The sequence below is a fragment of the Daktulosphaira vitifoliae genome, unplaced genomic scaffold (assembly GCF_025091365.1).
Source record: "Daktulosphaira vitifoliae isolate Bord-2020 unplaced genomic scaffold, ASM2509136v1 Scaffold_417, whole genome shotgun sequence".
NCBI classification, from domain to species: domain Eukaryota; kingdom Metazoa; phylum Arthropoda; class Insecta; order Hemiptera; family Phylloxeridae; genus Daktulosphaira; species Daktulosphaira vitifoliae.
The window spans coordinates 4,034-10,941 of NW_026099982.1; positions in this window are offsets into that span (position 1 = coordinate 4,034).

The window sequence follows — 6,908 nt, forward strand, 5'->3', positions numbered from 1 at the left end:
TTTACGGGGAACGAGGGAAATTTTTTCAATTTTTGATGTTAATGTTTTCGACTAGATACGATTTGTGATCTTTTGACATATCGTTGAAAGAAATCGGTTCAGTGAGAGCTGAGAAAAAGTGTTAACAGACACAAAAAAAAAAAAACACATCATAGTAAAATTAATACCTTCTAAGCTTCGCATCAAAGCAAAAATATTATTAGTACCGTTATTTGAAAAAAAAACAAAACTTGATGATAGTTTAAGGCATAAGGGATAATACTAGAAATTCAATTTCACTACTAATAGAGTAACTTAACAAATAATCATTATTGTTAAAAAAAAAACAGAGATAAGGTATTATTCTTTTGTAAAATTTCGTGAAGCGTTGTTAATTAATCACCCCGAATTATTTTCAAAAAATTAGGTAAATAATTTTAATCTTCTTTTGAAAAACTGTTCATGATAATATTTAAGAAAATTATGATAGAGTTTTAATATCTGTATAAAAGTTTTTAACAGTATAAATCTTTTAAAATATTATTATTTTTTAAAATAGAAAAGCTAATGAAGAAGATATTTATTGCGATATACATAAAAAGACAGGTAAGTATAATTTTTTTTTTCTTTTCCTTTCAAAATTTTCCATTGATTTAATTCCTAATTATATATTCTTTTTTTCATACCTAATTTTTTCCTATTCATCTAAAAACTCTTCTTATAAATCATCCTTCATTTTCCTCTTCTCATCTTACTCCTTGGTATTGACTTGTTAACAATCACTCAACGAAGTTCTGACATTTACGTTGTAGAAAAGTTTTATAAAGGGAGTTTATGTTTCTCTTTAAACTACAGTTCTGACATTTACGTTGTCNGAGTATAGTTTTGACATTTACGTTGTCCAAAAGTTTTATAAAGGGATTTTATGTTTCTCTTTGGACTATAGTTCTGAAATTAAAGTTAACAGTCATTTTCTCTTTTCCTTTCAACAATTTCTATTGATTTAATTCCATATTATACATTCTTATTCTTCATATCTAATTTTTTCTTTCATTCATTTAAAAACTGTCCTTATAAATCATCCTTTATTTTCCTTTTCTCATTTTAATCATTATTAGTTATATTATTAGGTATTGAGTTATTCATAATCACTCAATACAGTTTTGATATTTAAGTTATCAAAAAGTTACAAAAGGGAGTTTACNGTTATTCATAATCACTCAATACAGTTTTGATATTTAAGTTATCAAAACGTTACAAAAGGGAGTTTACATTTCTCTTAAGTGTATCGATCTGACATTTACGTTGTCAAACAATTATAAAAACGGTAGCACAGTGAGGTCGAGGCACAGTGTGGACGAGGCATAGATGGGACAAGTATAGATGATATCTGACAGTGATTAAAATCACTATCATAAGAAACGCTTCGATGCAAATCTGTAGATAGTGTTTCCTTTAGAGAAATTGGTGAAATATTTTAAAAGCAACATGAACTCTTATTTCTTTAATTATATCCTGATTAGTAGTTCTTTGATTTTAAAATATAATATATGAATAAATACTAATTATAGTTTTTAAATTTAGTATGAAATTGTGAGGCCAGCTATGATGTATGGTTAATAGTGTTGGGCGGTTGATAAGAAAGTAGAGCAGAGAATAAGTGTAGCAGAGATGAGAATGCTTAGTTGGATGAGTGGAGTGACTAGAGAAGATAGGATAAGGAACGAGCATATAAGAGGAAGTATAGGTGTTGCGTCAATCGTGGATAAGATGACAGAAAATAGACTTAGATTGTTTAGTCATGGTATGAGGAAAGAAGAATCGAAAGCTGTAAGAACAGTTATAGAAATGAATGTTGAAGGAAGAAGAGATAGAGGAAGACCAAAAAAGAGATGGAGGGATGCTATTGAATGCGATTTGAGGACAGCTGATGTGAGCGTAGAAGATGTGGGAGATCGTGTCAAGTGGAATCTTAGGATAAGGGTGCCCGACCCCAAGTAGTTGGGATTAAGGCAAAGAAAAAGAAAAATATTACCAGATATTCCGGTGGCAATTGACATAATATGATTGTTATTTCGGAATGTACAATTTAGCGTTTAGTTGGGTTTAAATAATATAGCGTCAAATCAATTACCTACTCTATCGGTTGTATCTCAATATACACTACACTTTAATGATACAATAAATAAATAAACTCACACATACACACATATGCATTTATAACATTGTGTCTAATGTAAGTATAACATGATAAAAAGTAACCGTAAAATGAAAAAAATGGAATATAAATTTTATTACTCATATTAAATGTAATGTAACTCGAAAAATATTTGTTTAAATGAAAAAATATAAGATTATATTTTTATTTATAATTGTCTTTTAAACAACTTTTGTGCGAAACTTTTTTTTGTAAGTTAAATATTTTTTTTTGAGAAAATTAAGAAAGCTCATATTTTTGAACTTTTGCGAGGATTTAAAAAAAAAGCTCAATTCCAATCTTGAGGACTATTAGTATGTCATTATACATATTTTAATTCAACTTTTAAAAAAACAAAATTTTTTCCGCAATTTTTCCTTTGTTGACTGGCCTAGATGTCAATTTTAAACTTGTAATTGAGCTAAAAGTTATGGTAATATATTCAATTTATTTTACTATAAACTTTCATAAATCTTTATCAAAAATTTTTCATCAACTTTAAAGAACCAAAAAAATAGGTTAAAATTGAAAATTTGGACTGATTATTTTTAACATATTAAAAATCAAATCAGTAATAATTTGAAAACAAATTTTTTTTTCTTTTAATTATTATTTTATATATATAATTAGTAATAATATAAAAAATTAGAAGTGATAGAAATAGTCTACTTGCAGATTTGAAAACAACGCGAAAAGTTGATTTAGAAAAGTATATTTTTGCTTCTGATGAAAGTTCCTTGTAGTCCAGTGCATTTTTTTATAGTAACAAACAGTTTTTATTGAAAATTATTGTATCAAGCCCTTTAAATTTTTATACACGTAAAAGTAAAGCAAAATATAACTTCTTTATTATTTTTATAATTTCTCCGTTTAAATTACAATATTAAATATCAATTTCATACTAAATTTAATAATTATAATTAGTATATATTCAAATATTATATTTTAAAATCAAAGAACTACTAATCATGATATAATTAAAGAAATAAGAGTTGATGTTGCTTTTGGAATAATCCACCAATTGCCTAATTAAAACAAAAAAAAAAAAAGTTTGTTGGGAATTTTTTCTGCTATTCTGCAAAATTACTCCTTCGTTGACTAGAATGAATCATTAAATAGAAAATTTTATGAGAATTAAAACAATGTTATTTTTAAGATTAATATGCAGTCAGAAAGTTTTATAATTATTATTTATTGTAAATTTATCAGAAAAACTCATTATTTTTTGCATTTTTATCGTAATAGAACACTTAAATAGAAATCATAGTAATCATTTCTAAGTAATTTTTGATATTTAAAAAGATTCTACTATTGAAATATCCAGAACTGAATTAATTTTAATGATTTACTTTAACTAAAAAAAAAAAAGTTAATATTTTGAATCCCTCTTGTGGGCAGGTAAAGGGTTAGATTTATAAAAAAAACCAAATGATAGATAAAGACATGCATCTAAATAAAAAAAAATATACTGATTTGGTCATTTTTGATAAAGTTATAACAATTAACAAAGTTATAAGTTTTATACACTGGACTACAAGGAACTTCCATCAGAAACAAAAATATACTATTCTAAATCAACTTTTCGCGATGTTTTAAAATGTGCAATTAGACTTTTTCTATAACTTCTAAGTTTTAATATTATTAAAAAATAGTTTTTACATATAAAAAAAAATAATTAAGAACAAAAAAAATTGTTTTAAATTAATACTGATTTGATATAATATTTAATATTAATTTGATTATTAATAAGTTAAAAATAAGGAAAATGACATATTTAACCAATTTTGTTAATCGTTTAAAGTTGATTGTTGTAAATGTTTATAATAAAAAAAAAAAATTTATTTTACCATAACTTTTAGCTCAATTGGTAAGTTTGACATTGACATAATTAAATAGAAAATTTTATGACAATTAAAAAAATTGTATCGTTAAGATCAATATGCAGTCAGAAAGTTTTATAATTACTATTTATTGTAAATTTATCAGAAAAGCTCAATATTTTTTTGCATTTTTATGGTAATAGATAACTTAAATAGAAGTAATAGTAATAATTTCCTAGGAACTTTTGTTGTTTGTTGAAAAGATTCTATAATTGAAATATTGAGAACTTAATTAATTTTAATGATTTACTTTAACTAAATGTACCAATCAAAACAAAGTTGTTAAAAAGATTTACTCAATTGAGTTTATTATAAAATTTGATTATATTTGTAAAAATCAATTGTTAATTCAGGAGAAAAAACAATCATTTTTTTTAGAAATGATTTATATAGCAACACGTTAGAAAAAAATTTGAATATTATAGTCTAATAGTAGCACACACAAACAGAGTAATAAAATTATTAAATTACAAAGTAAAATGATTTAATTTTGTAGTTGAAACCTATCATATCAAACTTCATTCGTTAATAAATATTTTGAAAACATTAGAAATTAATGATTTTAATTGTCTTTATGGAGACGATGTAATAACTAACTGTTTAATTGATAAATTAGAATTTTTTTTTCAATTTTTGAGAGTAATATCTTCAACTAGATACGAATTGTAGTAATTTGACGTATTGTTGAAAAAAGTAGGTCAAGTTAGAGCAGAGAAAATAAATGATAGTCACAAAAAAATATCTTCTCGGCTTTGCATCGAAGCGAAAACTTAAAATATAGTAAAATAATTTTAATACGAATAAGAAATTTCTTCTTGCAAGGGGCGACTAAAGTGATGGGATCCTTGATCTTTATTGAAGTTATTGAATCTAAATGTGATAAAAATCAAACGAGTTAAAATTTATACTAACTTAAAAAGAATTAAGAAAAAATGCAAAAAATTCATTGCCATATGCGGGTTGGAACCTCGTACCCCAAGCGTGTAAAACATAAATTTTACCAACTCGGCAACCGTACGTTGCTTCCGGCGGTTGAAAAATTGGCTATTTAAGCTAGTTCAAATTTCAAAGTTATTTTTCTCGACTTAAAAGAAACAAACATATTTAAATAAGTTTAACTATCTATACTATATCAATTTTAATTTATATAATATTTATGAAAATCTGTACTCCCCTTGTCAGGTATTTTAAAATAAAATAAAATACAAAACCCAGAATTTTAACACAAAAATAGCATATTTTTGCATACGGTAGTCATTTTTACCATGAAGACAAATCCAGAGGTCAAATTTTTTTTTTTCACATTAAAGTATATTACATAAGCTTTAATTTAAGATATATTTAAAAGTGTCAGTATTTCCGGAATACTTTCAAAAATTAAATTGAAAATATCGTAGTAACAATACGCATGTTTAAAGTTTTGACCCCCCTTGTTAAAGGGGTATGATCCGATTTACAAAAAAAGCGTGCCAGATGAAAGGGGTATATCAATATTTATTATAAAAAAATAATAATATTGATCCATACATTTTTCCAAAAGTTATATAAAATATAAATTAAATAATATAACATATAAAATCGAGATTTTTTTCACGGAAATCGTACGTTTTTCTTTAACTTTGATGTCCATTTTCACCACGAAGACAAGTCCAGAGGTCAAATTTTTTTTTTTCAAATTAAAGTATATTACATTAGTTCTTTCCAGAACATTTTCAAAAGTTAAGTTGAAAAAGTTAATTTTTTGTAAAAAAGCTACCATTTTGAAACCCTTCCTGTGGGCTGTTAAAGGGTCAAATTTTCACAAAAATATATAAAATGATAGGTAAATATTTAAGGTATCTATAAAAAAAAAATGATATTGATTCGGTCATTTTTAAAAAAGTTATGGCAATTTTAAGTAAAAAAAATTGAAAAAATATCGAAAATTAGCNATTAAGTAAAAAAAGTTGAAAAAATATCGAAAATTAGCAATTTTTAAATTTGTAATTTTTTGGGGGATTTCCCCCGTTTACGGGGAACGAGGGAATTTTTTTCAATTTTTGAGGGTAATGTCTTCGACTAGATACGATTTGTGATCTTTTGACNCTTTATTTTCCTTTTCTCATTTTAATCATTATTAGTTATATTATTAGGTATTGAGTTATTCATAATCACTCAATACAGTTTTGATATTTAAGTTATCAAAAAGTTACAAAAGGGAGTTTACGTTTCTCTTAAGTGTATCGATCTGACATTTACGTTGTCAAACAATTATAAAAAGGGAGTTTACGTCTCTCTAAAGAATATAATTCTAGTATTTAATTTATAGAACAGTTATATAAAGTAAGTTTAAATTTCTCTAAAGAATATAATTCTAGTATTTAATTTACCGAACAGTTATATAAAGGAAGTTTTCGTCTACCATTAAGAGTAGAATTCTGACATTAAGGTTGTCGAACTTGATAGTAAAAGTCATAGTAATACAAGTAGATATTGTATACAGATAGTGTTCTAACAAGTTGGTTATCGAACATTTGTTGTAATTTCTTTCAATCTGCTTTGGTTAAATCACATATACTCATATAAAACACATAGTAATATTAATTCCCTTTTAGCATTGCATCAATAAATAAAAATGAAATTGGATAAAAAAATCAACGAAGTTGCTGAGTATATTCGTTTTGAATATCCTCAAATAGATTATTCCAAAATAACAATTAAACATGATTGTGTAATTAATATTTGCGAAAAAATTTATAANGAAACGTTTCTACGTTTGTTCTCTTTAAATTTGAAAATACAACACAAATTGTTCGACTAATCGATTTGTTCTGATTTATTTTATATAAAGATGAATATATACATATATTAAT